Raw genomic sequence first — 18,841 nt, 5'->3', positions numbered from 1 at the left:
GCAAAGTAAATTTCCACAAAATGAAGTAAGGTAAATTCCCACAACATTTCCCCCCTTTATTCTATATCACACATTATCACACATTTATTCAGCAAATAGCACTACGATGTCTTCATGTGGATCACCAGCACCGCCCATCTTGGGGAGCAGAATGTCTTCACTGAGCTGGGGTTGGTCATTGGCATGGCCGCTGAGCGCTGGCATGGTGAACACACTAGAAAGACGTCTGACACGCAATGACAAAAAAGGAGGTAAACACAGAAGAAGAAGAAAAAGAAGAAGAATGAGTAGCAGAATGGGCAACGCTACAGCCGCTACTGGAACTGTAGGCTGCGGAGTGAAGGCAGATCACATATGATTCATATAATCAGTGATATTAGCGCTGAGATCTGGAATGTAAAAACAGCAGGAAGTGTTAATCATTTTGCACACTCCTCCTTCCTTCATGGTTAGGAGATTTAATACCATTCTATGTTGAAGCACTGCTGCCCTTATCACTTGTTGTTCTATCTTTAAGGCACCTATTGCTGCTAAGGTGTCATTAACTACTTGCAGTAACTGATAAGCTAAGCCATTGATCTTTTGCAGGGCTGCTACTGTGCCACCGCCCAGGAAAAGGGACCAACCAATGGTTTCACCCGGAGTGGTCCATGGGTCCCTCAGAATTCTACCACAATAGTCTGTGCTGGTTATGTCTCTCCTCACCCTGTGCTGCTTGGCATGGGGAGGTGTATACACCTGCGTCCTTGGGCGCACTACAGCTGGATAACAACAACCAGTCCAGTTCTGTGGCAATTCACCATAGGCCACCGAACCACCGACCCACATTACATTCCAATACCCCTGCAGGGTTGTCATGGAGCAATTCCACAGGGAACTGCTATTGGAGTCACTGCAAGTGCCATTGCTGTGCACCTGCACATAATCGATGCATCTGGACCAGACTTCCGGCACCTGCTGCTTCATCTGCTATACAAATATCTCACCCTTACTAGCTGCCACATGCAGCATCATTTTCGGTGGTGCGGGGTTAGTGGGACTGGGACAGTTTGAGGTCTGGTTAATAACCTGGCACATAGAGATTGTCATATTCACTTCTCCTACGTCTGCGTTTTTCAGAGGGATTACAGTCCTTGGAACACTGGTGTGCTGGCACACCAGGTACTCTTGCTCGATATGTTGGGCATGCACAATGGCTGACATACACGCTGTATTTTGTTGGCATTTAGCTGCTAATCATTCTGCTTCAGTGGCGTTGGGACCCTGAAATGGTAACAAGTCTTCTCATAAGTCATGGGATTCTTCATCCATATTAATATTCAGTCTATGTTCTGACTGTGTTAGCTGTGTCTGATTTTCTCTACCGTCTCTTGACGGTTCCGAGTGTCGAAAGGGTAGGCCTTGCCTTTAACACCCTACTCAACACAGTTCCGACCTAGTCTGTTTGGGTGCTGCTACTTGGAGTTGGGGCTGGTGTCGGAGCCTTCTTACGGTGTGTGTGATGTACCCAGGTTCCTCGTCCTTCTATTTTGACAGCAGCGTGGGTTGTTAACAGGAGGTTCTAGTTGTCTCCACCTGGTGCCTTCAGTGGCGGTAGCCCCTGACTGAATTTCCCATAATGTGGCCTGCGGGGTAGCAGCGGTTTCCTGTATTGCTTGCACAGCGGTTTTAGTTGCAGCTGCCTTTGCTACTCTATCTGCAAAAGTATTCCCCTTGCTGATTTGGTCTTCTGTAGTCCTGTGAGCTGCACACTTAACAACTGCAATTGTCTTTGGCAGCGAAATGGCTTCTAGCAAGATGGTGATGTCTAATATATTTACCCGAGCTTGTCAGGAATTGCCTATGTTTCCATATGGCTCCAAAATCATTAACAGTTTTGTCTGCAGCTAGTTTGCATGCTTCCGTCAGTGCTACTAGTTCAGCAGCCTGCGCTGAATAGGAGGATGGTAATACTTCTGTTTTAAGTATTTCATGATCTGTTACTACCGCGTATGCTTCCCTATTGACCCCTGTGTCGTCCCTGCATGCTGACCCATCCACATAGAGGCATAGGTCTGGGTTACTTATGGCTTCTTCAAAGAGATCAACCCGCGGTATATATACTTCAGCTAAGACTGCTGTGCAGTCTTGTGGATCTCCATCCTCCTCCCTAGGAAGGAGTGTAGCTGGGTTCAGTGTTATACACCTTTTGACAGTTATATTAGGCATATCTAAGAGGGTGGTGTGGTATCTCAGCTACCACTGGGCTGATAAGTGTGACACTCTTTGGTCCTGCAGTATTCGATGTAATGCGTGTGGGACTAAAACAGTAAGAGGGGAGTATGCCACTATGGTTTAGGTAGCGAAATTATGGCTTGTGGTCGGTTTTGAGACAGCTTGTGTGTATTTCCCCCTTTAATGATATGCCCCAAGAACGTCACTTCCTCCTTACAATTCTGTAATTTTGCTCTACTAGGTCAGTTACATGTATATTACATCTGAAATATTTCCATGAGCTTTTATGCAACATACTAAACAAAGGTTAGGAACAGGCTAAGTCAAATCAGGCTAACTCTCAGCAGGTCAAAAGTACTTCAGACTGCAATCTATGATCTAGTATTTTATCCAATTTTATCATAATTGTAACACAGGGAGGCTTGGCAGGATACAAAAGAGGAGCAATGATGCATATAACGATGTTTATTTAGAGACATGGAAGACAACGTAGCACTAAGGCTATCGTGGGATCAAACACTGACAACGTTAACGTTTACACAAAGGACTTATATACGCAAACAATAACAACACAATGAAGGGCAGCCGTGAAACACAAGGGAGCATGGCCACACGGATGAACACACACACACACACACAAGCAAACACACACGGGGAGACGTTTGGGGGGGGGGGGGCGTACCGTGACAAGAATATGTTCACACATGCTCGCTCGCTCGCTCTCTCTCTCTCTCTCTCCCCATCCTTTCAGCCTTTGGGTTTCAATAATACCCCCAGGGCAGACAGAGCCACTATTCAAGCAATGTAATATTCTGTAATATTCTACTCTGGCTCCTCCTACCTCTGCAATGACATCCTCAGCTTTTATTTCAGTGGGTGGCGTGTGATGTCATAATGCAGCCGCATCAATTAAGCGAATATGATGTAGTCAAAGAACAGATTTTTCAAATGAACAATTTCTGTGACCCATTTTTAGACTACAGATCACAGATAACGGGTACACTAAATTTATTATGGGTCAGTGCGGTAGTTACAATTGCAATCCAAGACGCAAGGAACATGTTCCTTCTGAGAAATATGAAAAGGAAAAGCACGGGATATTTGGTAAATATGGGAAAAAGAAAAACGAAAAAACACGAGCCCAGAACCCTTCCAGAATAGAGGATGACTTCTTGGATGAACTGTGTGTGTGTGTGTGTCTGTCTGAGAGAGAGAGATCTACGTAGCAGTGTTCTAAGTATCTATACAACGCTAATAAGACATTTTCTGTTACTTTTTAAACAGATACTAGACCAAAGCGTTTAATGAAGAAGGACTTCACTACTCAGAGAACTCAATCAGCCATAGTAAGTAAAGTAGAACCAAGACAAATGATTTAAAGCCATACTGTGGCAATGGACAAAAGCCACAAAAAATGGAAAAACAGCTATGGTGAACAGTGATGCTAATTGAATGCTTGTACTTAAGTACACTGAATGTCTCTGAATATAAATTACAAATGCATTTCAACAAATGTTCGAGAAATTAATTAAAAACACTAATGTAAATGTATTTAGAATATATTTAGGACACATACATTTAGCATATGCAATCTTTGTCAGTTACAGGAAAAAAAAAATACTGTTGGTGGGTTTTTTGTTTGTTTGTTTTACATTCTCCTTACTATAGAATTAACAGTCGACTGTTCGGTGACTTTGCATGCTGAGTTGTAACACTGATTATTAGTATAATTGTGGCGAGAATCAAAATCAACACTAGCTAAAATGACTGAATGCATTGGAATTTATTATTCCAATAGCACAATTTGAATGGGTTTACGGTACCTTAGTGTGTCAGGTCCTGTTATTTCTGCTGAACATTTGATGTTTGGGGGCACATTTTTACATCATTAGGCCTGCAGGCTATGTGATTATGGCTATGCGATAAAAATTGTATTTGTTTCCTTTCCAGTCCAATACAAATTATAAATTACAAATGTATCAAAATGTAATTAAAGTCATATTTCAATTAAATGTATTTAAATACTGTTCAACAATATTTCTACTCATATCTACAGGTGGAACCTAAAGATTTGAATATCAATGAGAGGGATAAGTGTATTGAGGACCTGGAAGCCGTGTTTGCTAAAGTGAGAAAGTCTGCAGTGGAGCAGAGCAATCCTAACGCTTGTTTTCCATAAATTCTCACAATGCTATGAACTATGCATTTCAAGTAGATGTAATTAAATATTGCTTAACACTGTTTCTCTTCATAGTTGGAGGTGAAACTGAATTCTTTTATAAAGATGGAATATGGTTCCTGTGAATATGATATGGGCCAACTGATTGAGGAGATGGAATCCACAGTTGCTAGAGTGAGAAAGTCTGCAATGGAGCAGAGCAATCCTAACACTTGTTTTCCATAAATACTAACAATGCAATTAAATATGCATTTCAAGTAGATGTAATTAAATATTGCTCAACACTTTATTTGTGTCTGCAGGCGGCCAAACTGTTAGGATTAGAAGCCGTACTTGCTCGGGAGGATATGGCTGCATAACCTCTGATGACAGCAATAAAGAGCATTAAAAATACTCTGACATTTTTCAGTCTAATCCCTGCCTATGTTGTCTGCAACACAGTCAATTATACCATGGATAGTAATTATATCTTTTTTTTTTTTTTTTGTCTCACAAACATTCTGAATGTAACATTTCCTACAGCTTTAAAAATACAATCACCATACTTGGCACCCACACTATTTTTTCCCTTCATGTCCACTTACATCTATGTGACTTAACAATCACAATTCATTTTTAGACAACCAATTTCCAACCTCTATATATATATCGCTCGGAATTCAACAGACACCTGACTCAAGTATTTTTATTTTAATTTCCTCCATGTTGTTTATAATAGGCCTACAGTAAGAAATCCTTTTAAAGGTGATCACCATTTCTACCACTGTATACTGTTGAAGCATACAAGTTTTTATTCAGTGAGAGATATGTCATTTATGGGGATTAGGTACAGCGTGTTTTGTTCAGGACATTCACGACGATATATGTTCTAAATGGGATTGTAAAATAACTAGCTAGCTAGCCATGTATTTAGACAGAACCTGAATTGTGTTACATGGGGATTTTTATCCTATGTTTTTAAGGCTGCATTATGTACAGCCTAGCATAAATAAATACGCAAGAATGCAGAGCACAAATAGTCCATAGTTTATTTTCCCTTCTATATAAGCCCGCAGGTTCATAGGTGACTAGCTTTTATAATGTCATGTGTAATTTGAGCATAATGGTGGAAACTTCAAAGAACAATATGGAAAAAAAGGAGGGTTGTTTACATAATTGCCCTTGAAAAAGTTTATAAGAATTAAACTCTTGTGTACCCCTCAGACATTCTCCAGAGGGTCCCTCAAAAGCATGTTTATATTTAAGTTGCAATAAAGGACAGGACCAGCTATTCTCTTCAACTAATTCTGATATCAAGTGGAAACAAGTTGTCAGGTTCTGGTCCGCACCGAACCAGGAACGCAGACACAGACACGTACACACATATCCGCACAAATCACCTACCACGACCACTGCTCGGTTCACAATCACACACTTATCAACCATCGCGATCACCTGCTTCTAATTAACTCTCTCCCTATTTAAACCCCTCATGTACCATCCTCCAGTGTTTCCCATTTAGCATACTGTGGACTAAAGCTGAGCCTGTCTTCATGAGCTTCCCCACATCTGTGTTTTTAAAACTTTTTGGCAGTGACTAATTTCCTGCCTTTTTATCCCTCACCCATGTCTTGCTCAGGTGTCAATATGTCACAGAACTAAATTAGTGTTCTATTATTTTCTTAGTTTGTACAAGAAGTACAAATATGTAGCTATCTAACATTTATAATGTGTATTGTTTCTTATTTTGTTAACATTAAAATGTAAAACCAAGTGAAAACATTTAAATGTAAAAACAGGTTTGACACTGCTTTGGATCTAGTGAAAATACTAGAAGCTGTCAACACCATGACCTGAGCAGTCTGCATTTAACACATAGAGAGAGAGACAGAGACGATGTACAACAACAACCAAAGGTATTCAGATCTTAAGGGAATCCTTTCACTTAGTCTTCAATTATGCACTCCATAGATGTCATGAGGGACAGCCTCACAAGAAAGGAGGCCTGGTGCATGGCATGCAGTGGTGCCTATCATGCGAACACAGAGAGAGACAGAGACAAGGTAGCAGACAACAACCAAATGTGTTCAACTGCTGTCAGGTCTTTCTCAGTAAACTTCAGAGAATGAAGTACAGGGCAAGCACTTGAACATGCACATGTTCTTCCCTGGATACAGACACTTTGCCTCAAAGACAGTTGCCTCACAGGTTTGTTCCAAAATGACTTCCCTTGTCCCTTATTCCCTTATGCAACAGGAATTGAAAAGAAAGGTGTGAGCAAGTATACCCTCCACTGACAAGCTCCTGTTGTTTAAGTTTGAATGGATTCTGTGACTTGAACAAGTCTGCTCCTTCTCTCATCCAATATAGAAATTGCTCACCGAACTACAATGAGTGAACAAGGTCTAATGAACTTGCTGTGAGAATGATCTCAGTAATTAACTCAAAAAGGATAGGCTCAGAAGTGATTTTTTTTTTTTTAAGTAGGAAGGATTTTGATATTTCAAGCTTGCCAGCAGAACTAGCTAGCCTAACCTGGGATGACAGCCAATGCACAGCATCACAGCTGGGGGAAACGGATGTGAAATGTCAGTTTAATCGGCAAGGCTCAAGGCAACAGGGTCCTGTCCCTTGACTTAGGTTGATCTAGAGGTATTTCAAGAAACTTCTCAAGCGCACTTTAGTGGCAAAGAACAATATTTTCACTTGAACAGGGACCACAGATTAAAAGTCTGATGCTCTACTGACTGAGCTATTCAGGAGAGAAGCAATATCAGAAACATTACAAGTGCAATGTACATGTATGCAAAGAAAATTCATGTGTATCGCATTAAGATGTCAATCTGCCTATGGAACATAACACCTCTTACGAGGCTCGATTTTTGCTCTCAAGCTGCGATGGTTTTGTCATGTTGTCTAAGAGAAGAGGCTTTGGTCGGTGGAGTGAGTCTTTGATAACTAAGATTGTAACTAAGATTGAAACTGCTCACCGCACTACATCGAGTACACAAGGTGTAATGAACTTGCTATGAGAATGATCTCAGTAAGTAACTCAAAAAGGATAGGCTCATCATGATGCATTAGCTAACAATCGGCACTCATACACAAGTGTGAATGTTCAACATTCATTCAAGCATCTCGAGGTCACAGTCTGTAGTGTGTACAAAAGGAATCTAAAGGAAAGGTTTGACCAAGTGCTATAGAGCAAGAGATATAACTTTAGACTCCATTTGTAACATTAGAAAAAAGATGTACATACAGTCCATTTGTTTAAAATGTTCTTTGATGTGAAGGTCATATTATTTTGCCCCCACTTACGCAGAACTTGATTGTTGGAAGAATACAACAGGGGAACTTTCAGTTGTACTTCACATGACTGACACTGTGTAGACTTTAACTAATGTCCAGTTGTGTAGCTTTAGAGTTGTGTACAATTGGAGCAATTGACCTAAGCAACATGTATTGCATACACAGTTTGCCTTAACAAACCTATCACTTCATCATGGTCAGAATATGTGTTATAGATACATGTAATGCTTCAGCATTGCTACTAGTTCTAATACACTCAAACTAGTGCACCAGAGTGGGTGATGGTAATGGTACTGTTAGAAGCAAACCTATATGACTGGGGTTGGGCTTCCACACACTGTCCCTTTCTCCCAATTCACAGAGCGGAAACGACTCGTTTTCAGCCTGTTTTTTTTTTTTTTTTACACAACCAATTTCCAACCTCTATAGATATCGCTTGGAATTCAACAGGCACCTGTTGCTACTGCACCTTTAAGACGGATGTAAGATAAATGAGCTCCTTTATGATTGGCTGCCCTGTATTGTGCTTCATTCAAAAGGTACTCAGAGCTGAAATGCCTGAGAAAGGCAATTTAAGTGGGTGTGCTAAACCTCTATAGGCTGAATAGGCAGAGATAGGTCAATAAAGTGTTCTTGTGACATTAGAAATACAAATTTCAAAAGGGGCATTTTTGGCAGCTTAACTGACATAGTTAAGAATTTTAACATTTAAAATATATATATATTAAAAGGAGAATGTTACTTATTTCACTCTGACTGTAAAACAGTGCATATTTTGTTAAATGGGATTTCCATCCCATGTTTTTTAAGGCTGCCTTATGTATAAATAAATATGCAAGAATGCAGAGCATGAATAGGTCAGTCTTCCATTCTGTATCACATACCTACCCTTGATAACACCGTGGTAACTGGAAAAAAAACAACCCTTTTTACTCAGTTGTCACTACTTCCAATAGACTTCACGCTAATCTCATAGAAGTCCACCCCTTTCCGTGTCCTCCGGAAACTGCACTTCCGTTGTGTTGTGACAGGATTTGTTCCTGAAGTTGTATGCGTTTTCTAAATTTGCACCGCATTTCTAAAGTGTGTTACCACTTTGATGAATATGCTTTGTGTATTTGCAGCACGATGGGTTTTCCAGGACACCGTAATTTATGCATGTTTAATTCCATCTTTTATTCACGTACTAAGGCCAACTCTATAGGCTAATATTTATAAAACCGAGATAACCATAGAAACGTCTTCATCTGTGCTTGATACTTTCACGGAAATACGGAACTGCTGCTTGTCAAGCTTGTTTCATCAGGTTTTATATCATCGTCATGACGTGTTTGAATTGATCCCAGGCATATGCAGTCCTCATCAAAATCCATGCATGTCCTAGGCTGTGAGTAAGGTATGTTCTCTCTCTGGTCACAGTTGGCAAATAAATTATGCATATAGATTGTGGGGAAAACACTTTAGCACGTGTTCTCCAAAGAAGTGTCTTAATATGAGCTATCTAGCTAGTTCCAATGTCAACTGTACTCATAACACTGGGTTTCTCTCTGTGCTCAGGTGTCTTATTCGCATGCCAGTAACATGTTAGCGATATTGCAGTAGTGTGAATTTTTATGTTGCCCGTGATGAAAGGTGACAGGAAATAAAAATCCAAACATTTTTTTTGTTCAGGTCTTTTTAACGGTCATAACTGACACATATTTATCTAACAAAAAAATCAGGTTCCTCTAAATGTGTGGAAGAACTGTTGTGTATATTTTTGTTTCCAGTGGCCTGAGTACCTAAAATATGTCATCATTTTAGGAAGCAGGAAAGCAGGGCTGCTTACAAACATGACATTAGTATATTATTTTTGGGATATTTTCATTTATGATTTTCCCCTTTTTGTTGTTTGTTTGCTTTTTTACTTTCATTTTTTGTAGGGACTGTGATATATATTTTGTTATTTGAATGCATAATATAGCTTTGGGGCTCCCACAGACACTTGTGTATATAAACATATTAGGGGAGATTTTTTCATTGATTTGTATATGTTTGTGAAGGAATGCACATAGTTCTCATGTTTGACCCACTTTAAAGATATTTTTTGACTTGTATCAGAAAGGAATACAAGCATTTATTCATATCAACATTTTCCTTGCAGAGTCATTTCAAAGATGATGCAACAGAATAGTTTTGCTTATCTATTCTGTACTTTGTTTATTGACAGGTAATTCCACCCTCAACTTTTTAGGGTGCCTCCCCATAATTGCTCAGCTCTTCTGTGTAATAAAAGCAGGATTGGTTTGTATATCACATTGGTGTAGGTCATTTTCACCTGTTATATAAAGAACATTCTAATGGCTTTGGGGGAGACAAACCAAATTAGTCCTTTATAATTGTAATTATATATTACTTTGCTTCATTAGAAGTTTGTGATTATTCCTGTTATTCATCAACTTAGGTACCGTGATTTACTGGGGTAGGTCAAATTAAAAGATAATTGCCTGCTTATATTAGGTAAAGAAAGTTTTTTATGTCATAGTTTTCACTTACTATGATTGGGACAATACATCTTTTACATGAGGATGGATTTTATCAAAGCTTATAGGGATCTGTATGCCATGCATAGGACGCTTATGCTTTATTTAGTTCACTAAATACAAGCAGTTCATTTTTGTTTTAAATGTTGATGTTCCACCTGCTCCATCAGACCCTCTGCTTTGACACTATGTCCACCTGGTGTACATCAGTAAGCACAGCCTATAACAAGGTATGTCTTAGCCACTTGTAATCTTCTAAGCATTAACTTTCACAACATTTTTATGACAATGTTAGTCTTTATAGTTTCCATAATTAGGTGCTTAACTGAAATCAGCTCCAGTGTTTCATGTTGATGTCTTTCATTTTTCATACATAGTCATGTATATATTTGTGACATGCTACATTTGTTACTGTTTTCACTTGAACAAGGAAAATCATACTCAAAACAGATATATAAGTGGACAGTCAGGGTGAAATAAGTAACATTCTCCTTTTAATGTTATATTTTAAAAAAATATTAAAGGTCTTAAGTATGTCAGTGTTTTCGTTAGTCTTTTGGCCAATGTTTTTTTTAAAAAGAGATAAGGAGATACCAGAACAAAATAGAAAAGCAAATAATAGAGGAAGATGGCATGGGATGGAGGGATGGAGGGATGATAAAAGACAGGGGTAGTAACGGATAATTTATTCTATTCTCTCAGCTATTCTCTTTAACTAATTCTGAAGTCTGCATCTTTATTTTCTATTTGAATGTTAACTTTACGACTAGCTGATTGGGGATTTAGGAACGACACTAGCGTTGATTTTGATTCTAGCCACAGTTCTAGTAATAAGCAGTGTTACAACTCTGCATGCAAAGTCACTGAACAGTTGACTGTTAATTCTGTAGTAAGCATAATGCAAAAAATACAACAACATATTTTGTTGTGATTGAAAAAATTACGTCCTAAATACATGCGTTGTAAATACATTGACATTAGTATTTTTAATTAATTTCTAACATTCAGAGACATTCAGAGGTGTTTCTATTAAGCCCAGAGTCAGCTAGGTCTCCACTCTCTAATTACTCAATGAACCTCAATGGTTTCCCAATCACATCTTCTCTAACAGTTAAAGATCTTGGAGTTATGGATCCCAGTCTCTCGTTCGAAGCTCACGTAAATAAATAATGTTTCTAGGACCCCCTTTCTCCACCTTAGAAACATTTCAAAGATTAGGAGCATGCTCTCCACACATAATACAGAAAAGGTAGTCCATGCATTTATTGCTTCAATATTGGACTACTGTAATCCCTTACTATCTAGCTGTGCTATTAAGTGCCTAAAGTGCCTAGCGAGTTCAAAATGCAGCAGCCATAGTTTTTAATAGAGCTAGAAAATTTGATCACATCAATCATATCTTAGCTACTTTACTTTGGCTCCCAGTAAAATTTCGTATTGATTATAAACTACTTTTAATAATTCCAAATGTGCATTAGACTTTACAGTAACCTAAGACAACCCTTTTGCATGAAGGGAACTGGTAACTATGCTCACCCTCCATAATGTGCAAAAGATATTTAAAGTGTAGGACAGTCGAAGCATTATGCGTGCGTGTGCGTGATGTTATTAACATGACAGTAAAAGCTTATCATTTTTAAACGGGGGCTGATCGACTTTCCACTTATGCAAGACTTATGTCAAGAGTACATGTCAAAAATTAGAGACGAAATGAGGTGCTAAATGCCGCAATTAGGCATACAGCAGTCAAAGGCAATTTGGAAACACACTTAGAAAACAAAGATCATGATCTTTGATCATGATCAAACTTTCAAAAAGCTTATCAACGTGACGAGAATGTGAAGTTTAGGTTCATCTATAGTGTTACAGTATCAATGTGAAATATGGATATCGAGGTCAGCAGCACGTAAGAATGTATATGTGTGAAACATCTTCGTCGCCATAAATGTTGTGTTGTTACATAATTAAGCAGTCCATCCAGTTTCATTTACTTGATTTATGAGCAACCTGTGTCCACTGTCTAACTCAAGTATTTTTATTTTAATTTCCTCCATGTTGTTTATAATAGGCCTACAGTAAGAAATCCTTTTAACTGATTAATAATTAAAAAATATCTTTCTTGACTATAAGAATATAGCTTAACCATTAGAAAGATTAAACATCCAGTGAGTGTGTATCCTGGCATGTTAATGTAAAAGGCAGCTCCTACTGGATTTGGGGAAAGATTAGTAAAAGATTTCAAGTATCTGCAAAGCAGAAAACTGCCTATTCAACAGGCAGAAATTATGTGCTACCGAAGTAGTTGTGCTATTTGCATAGCCTAATTAATATCATTAGATCAAGTTCTATATTACCTATATTGTTATATTACAATTTTGCTTTTGCTTTTTTGCTTCACAATTGTTACACATAATTGCTGCACCTGATACAAGGATAGGAATTTAAATTTATTCATACTGGATATAAGAATCATTAATGGCTGCTGAGTGAAGCACTTTCATTGAAAATTCATCCACCAATTTTTTTTTTTTTTTTTTTGTAACCAGAAACAGGGCGCATCAACCAGGAATACATTCCAGCTCTGTTTTAGAACACTGGCTGTGATTCATTACATTTTGGCAATTGTGAAAACAAACTGGATGATACTTCTAAAAGTAATTGTGTTTGCAGTTTATTTGCACAGTTACATGAACAACACATGTAGTAGAAAGTTGCCAACCCTATTAAAATATTAGATTTATAGTATAATATTTGAATTAAACAGACAAAGCATTAATCACAATCATTTGCATGATGATTAAATCTTGAACCAAAAATGTATCAGAGAGCTCCAGTGTTTTTCACAGACACACACCCAATTAAACTGTGCTTGACCATTTCTTGCCCTCTATATCATTCTCTGCAGTTTACTGAGAAAGACCTGACACTGGGTAATGCCATTGTCTATTCGAAGGCCAAAACAACAACAATCTTGGTTATCAAAGATTCACTCCACCCTGACCACAGCCTCTTCTTTTAGAAGCTATGAAAAAACCACCATCGCAGCTTGTGAGCACAAATCTAGCCTCTTAAAAATACTCGCCTGGAATTAAACCTAGTAGAGTTCCACAACGAGGTGCAATTTGTAAAAGGACGTCTTTTTCTCTCAGAGTTAGAAATCTGCAGAAATAAATACATCAGTTAAATTTTTAAATATGTAGGTTAGAAATCCAAGTATAAAGAGCAGATATATTATCTGTGCTAATTAATAAATGTATTTAGAGTATACATTTAGTAGGCCTAAAAATATAACTCGTATGTAAATCATATCTAAATATTTTTATTTAGAGTAAATTACATGCGACATATTGAAGATTTTGATTTTTTTGGCCCGCTACCACCACACCGCCTCATCGGGAACTGTTACACTTTATTTTTTATTTATTTTTATTTAGAACTTAAAAATAATCACCTGGAATGTAAACCTAGCCGAGGTCCACAACGAGGTGCAATTTGTAAAAGGACGTTTTTTTTCTCTCAGAGTTAGAAATCTGGAGAAATAAATATATGAATGTATTACCCCCCATCAGTGGACCTTTAGAGCTTTATTATTAAAAATAAGACAGACAGATGAACAGACAAACGCAAAATGTATATATAATATTTTTAAGTATTCGCCATCTGCACCATTACAGGAATAATGTGTGTGTGTGTGTGTGTGTGTGTGTGTGTGTGTGTGTGTGTGTGTGTGTGTGTGTGTGTGTGTGTGTGTGTGTGTATGTATGTATCTATGTATATGGTTATGTGTGAGTACATGTATGTTGGATTGTATATGTACACGTATTAGAGTGTGATATTTATCGTTTATGGATTGGCTCTGTATGGATTTTATCAAAGGTGTCCTCTCTAGATTATTGGTTCTGTTATTGATTATTTCTGAGAATTATTCTATTGATATATATATACTCTATCAATAGATTTTTCTATTGGGTGACACTAATATTATTTTTTGTTTTCCAGTTCATGAGTATGTTTTTTTGTTTGTTGTTTTTTTGCAAGAATATTTTTATTATATCAATATAATAATGTTATACATAGTATCCTGTCATATTGGTTGATGATATGTCTCCTAGGAGACATAAAGATGGTGTTGGATGGATATGGTTATTTAAAGCATGGGATATGTTGGTGATGCACTACATTGGACTGTTTGCACTTGTGTAGCATGTTGTCTGTTGCACTGTTGTTTTTATGTTGCACCATGGCCCTGGAGGAACGTTGTCTCGTTTTTGTTGTGTACTTGTATATATACCTGAAATGACAATAAAACCACTTGAACTTGAACTCGAACTTGATGACGACTTGCCAAAATTGCTTGATAGGTGTGCTCTGCCACGTGGCGTGAATGTAATCGTCAACTGTGATTTGAGTAAAGTATGTACAGATTGCTGAGCTTGTGAAACCAATTTTAAACATCCAATGTGTAGTATAATGTACTCTGTATTATTTTGTACTGAATGCATTGTAGGTCAGTGTTGCTGTCATGTGGTAATTATTGTTACACATTTTAATCCAAACTGCAGCGTCATGGGCTAGTAATAAATGTTCCTCCTATTGTCTCGATGGGAGAGTAACTGTGAGATTTGATTTCACTATTATTTTGTATATCTTAGATAATAGGTTTTTTGTATTAAGAATGTTTGTTTATAAATTCTGATATGGATGTAGGTATCGGAATTGATTTTTGAACACATAGGTGATCTTAGCTGATGGTATTGTAGGAACTGGGGGCTTTCTATAGCATATTTTGGGGCTAGTTGTGGGCGTGACATGAAACAAGTCTTAGGATAAATATGTTGAAGGTTTGTAATGCCTTTTTCTATCCAAGATGTAAAGTTTAATATTTTTGTTCATGGTAAAGCCTGGATTGTTCCAAATGGGAGAATGAATAGTTCGCGTGAGTGTGGAGTTTGATATCTTGTGGAATTTCCACCAGACTGTTAGTGTCATGGCCACCTTCAAACTGTTGAAACATGGATATTTTTGAATATGAGTCTGGGCACATTTGAAACACCTGCCGCAAACATTACTGACATATCTTGTTATGTGATTGGCTGTGCTTCTCTAGCCACAAGTACTTTTTGATTTATTTATTTTTTAATTTGGTAATTTTATATATAACAGCAACAAATGACATCTTAAGTTTTATGACAAAATGTGCAAACAAGCTGGTCTGAGAGGTGTGTAGCGGGATATGACTCAGTGCATCTCTGGTGCTGCTTTTGATGAGTACAGTGTCATAAGTGTGTCTGTCCAGCAGCGCAAAGAGGAGATACAGCTTCTTCTCCCGGGGGTTTCCGATAAATATGTAGATATGTTAGTATGTAATAGAAAGACAGCTGCCGATCCTCATAGTCTAGGTACATGCCCGCATTCCTGGGCAATTGTGTCAGGGGCAGAGGGGTCTCAGGCTTGGTGCAGGTGTACGACTTCTGGGTGCTCCTCCAGAGCACCCAGAAACCCTCACAGTGGGTTTCTCAACTTGCTCAGACTCAAATCTCAATATCGGCATCCGAACCGTCTTAGAGAGGAACAAAAAACACAACTCATTTGATTAAATTGTTCCAGTATAAATATGGTTATCAAACATGCTTTTAAAAATATACTTCCATGGAGATGGTGCCCTACAGGGTAGTGTTGGAACAGTGTGTACAGGCTTAGTGTCATGTTGTGGCCCCGCCCCCTCCTCAAACATCTTGGTGTGTGTGTGTTCGTCTGTGTTGCCACACCCTCTCGTGCCGTTCACCTGTTCTCTGTTATGTGTAATCGGCTTGGGTGTATATATGTCTCGTGTGTCATAGTACGTGTGTTGGTGTTTGAGATGTGCATAGTATTTGAGCTTTGTTGTATGTTTTGCATGTTTGCAAAAATAAAAGTGCGTTTCATCGTGCCTCGTCCCCGCATCCTGCTTATCCTCGCAACGTCACAACTAGACCACTTTAGATGTAACTTAGAACCTCCAGTGACCTCTGTATGTGTTTCTTTAGTTGTATGAGCTCCACTGGAGGACTCTGAATAGTTGACAATGGAAGAGGGGTATATCAGATTCACCCCTTCTGCCTCGGTGTGACAGATTAACACACTGCATTAACGTTTAGAAATAAAAACATATGGTAAACACAGTCTAGAAAATATTACCTTGTAACAATTCATTCAGTATATGAACTGTTTTCTGTGTCCTTATGTCTATAAATTAAAAGTAATAAAACATTTAAATGATAAATAAATTACAATGAATGTATAAATGTTCACAAATAAGAAACTACATTGGTCTGCACTTTTCTCCACAGATTCAAGGAACTCATGAAAGTTGGAAGCTATAAAAATACATAATACAGAATTATAGACTGACTGATGTGTGAGCAGAAAGATCACTGTGATGTTCTCATATCTAAAGCACTCAAAGCATTGATGTTATGTAAATGAACTGTGATCTGATTGGTTTAAGGAAATAGATTCACCTACTTTGAAGTTCAAGTTTTTATCAAAAGGTTAGAACTGGTTGACTATACTTTGTCTGTCCTGCAACAGGAAATTTAAACATTTATATCCAAAGTATTACGCGATAGAAATCAATTCAAGACTACCCGTTATTGACCGCTAGATGGGGAAAGATACGAAGAAATAAATGAGTCCAGCTCCTCCTGCCCGACTTTACGGTGAGACTCTGCTTTTACGTCATTAAAACGCTAAAGAAAAAAGGCCGCCATATTTGTAGTTCCACAACGTGAAAAGGCGTCATTTTGTATGCCGAAGAATGAATAAACACCATGCCATGCCTTGAAGACGACGAAATTGCAATTTATTTAGCTAGCCATAAGAATAAGAATAGCTGTTTAATTTACATAATCACAAATATATTGCATGTACATACAGCTACATTTCAGTCGATCAAAAATGTTTCACGTATTTATAACCGCAACTTTATGTTACAGTGGTCATATCAGAGATTTACCAATATAAAACGCAACAGGTGTCGTGTTCTGTAATAGAACATTTTAACATTTATATCCATATTACACATAACCAAGGTGTAATATAACCATATGTACTGAACAGACATGAACAGCCTGTGTATTGTGAAAATACATGTATGTGTCTTCTACAGCAATTACTGTGCCGTGCACACCTTAAGTTTGGCATGAAGTGTTTGCTTTTTCCAAAGCAAGTAGTATTAAATTATTCTCATAGAATAAATTTCACAAAGACATGGACTTCTCAGTTGACCGTAGAAAGATGGTTTTTTTTTTTTTTGTATTTAATTTCTTTAATGCGAATCGTATGTAGGTTACCACTGCTAAGCTTCACCACTGTCAAGATAAGACCTAGAAAAGACGCAGAAATTTATTTTAATAACAGCTTCTGCTGATTTATTCAATAACTGTATGACACCGTTTGAGTGTACGTACCGACTGAAAACAAACCCAAATTATTAGAGACACTCTTACTGCGTCTCCACATTGAAACATATCAGTTAGTTAGCTAGGCTGGCTAACTAGCTTAGCTTTATTAGCTAGCTAAGCTAATTGCGAAGAGGATTACGTTAAAGAACCCCCGGTCTACAGTTGTGCACATACAGGAAAATTAATGAATAGCATGGTAATACACGCATTTATTGGAACAGTTATGTAGCTAATATGCATTTGTAGTATGTGCGCCTGGCGTAGAAATGAGTCTTTGTTAGCCCATTAAGGCTAGCTTAGCTAGGCTAGTTCGAGCAAGCTATTGTTGGTTGTTATGACAACGGGCTTGGTGTATTTTGCGAGCTTGTCGGCTACATAAGACAAGTGTTTATCGCTTTACTACTGCGGTGAAATGTTATTATTGTAAAACTCTGCCAATGCCAGATGTGTAGAATAATTCACTAGTGATGTTTACTTCGAGACTTTGACAGTTTTAAGATGGATAGAAAGCGAATGAGCCAGCTAGCTGTCCAAGCTAACATGCAACCTTCTGTACATCCCGGGTACTCACAGCCCTTATCAGGACCTCACAGTTCCCTTTGAGAACTCCCTGGTATCACGATCATAACTTTGGACAACCAGTTGTCATTCTCAACTCATGTTTCAAATCATGTTTCAGATTTCTCCCTTGTAACATACGAAGGATTTGGCCCTTTCTTTCGCAGGAAGCTACCCAGGTGTTTGTGCGGTCTCTTGTGATCTCAAAGCTAAACTACTGCAACTTACTACTTGCTGGTCTAGTAGTACTCTAGTACTTATTGTTTATTGCACTTATCAATGTTTAAGGTAGACCTTATGTATTTTGTACTTCTTGTTAGGAACTGGTTCAAAGTGACAAGTCCTTCAGGTTCAATCTCCTCCAAGTTACCCTCTGCCCTCCGTCCTCTGTAGCCGGATCCGGGGAAGTCAAGAGATACTGACACCAAGGTAGTGAATCAAGAGAGTTCCACTTTATTGAGGAAAGCACAGAGTATATATGTGTCCTATATCTACTATCTAAATCTACAGGATGATGGGGAAAAGTGAGGCATGTTCTAAGGGTCTACGTAGAAAGGAAAGGGACAAGGTTATTAAAGATTAGATGTTCTTTGCATGAACGAGCCACGAGCTGTTCTCTTGCCCGCCATTAGCCACTC

Source organism: Electrophorus electricus, unplaced genomic scaffold (assembly GCF_041902795.1).
Source record: "Electrophorus electricus isolate QZ-2024a unplaced genomic scaffold, ASM4190279v1 Scaffold54, whole genome shotgun sequence".
Lineage (NCBI taxonomy): Eukaryota > Metazoa > Chordata > Actinopteri > Gymnotiformes > Gymnotidae > Electrophorus > Electrophorus electricus.
The sequence above is the reverse complement of the archived record's forward strand: the minus strand, read 5'-3'. Positions refer to the sequence as shown.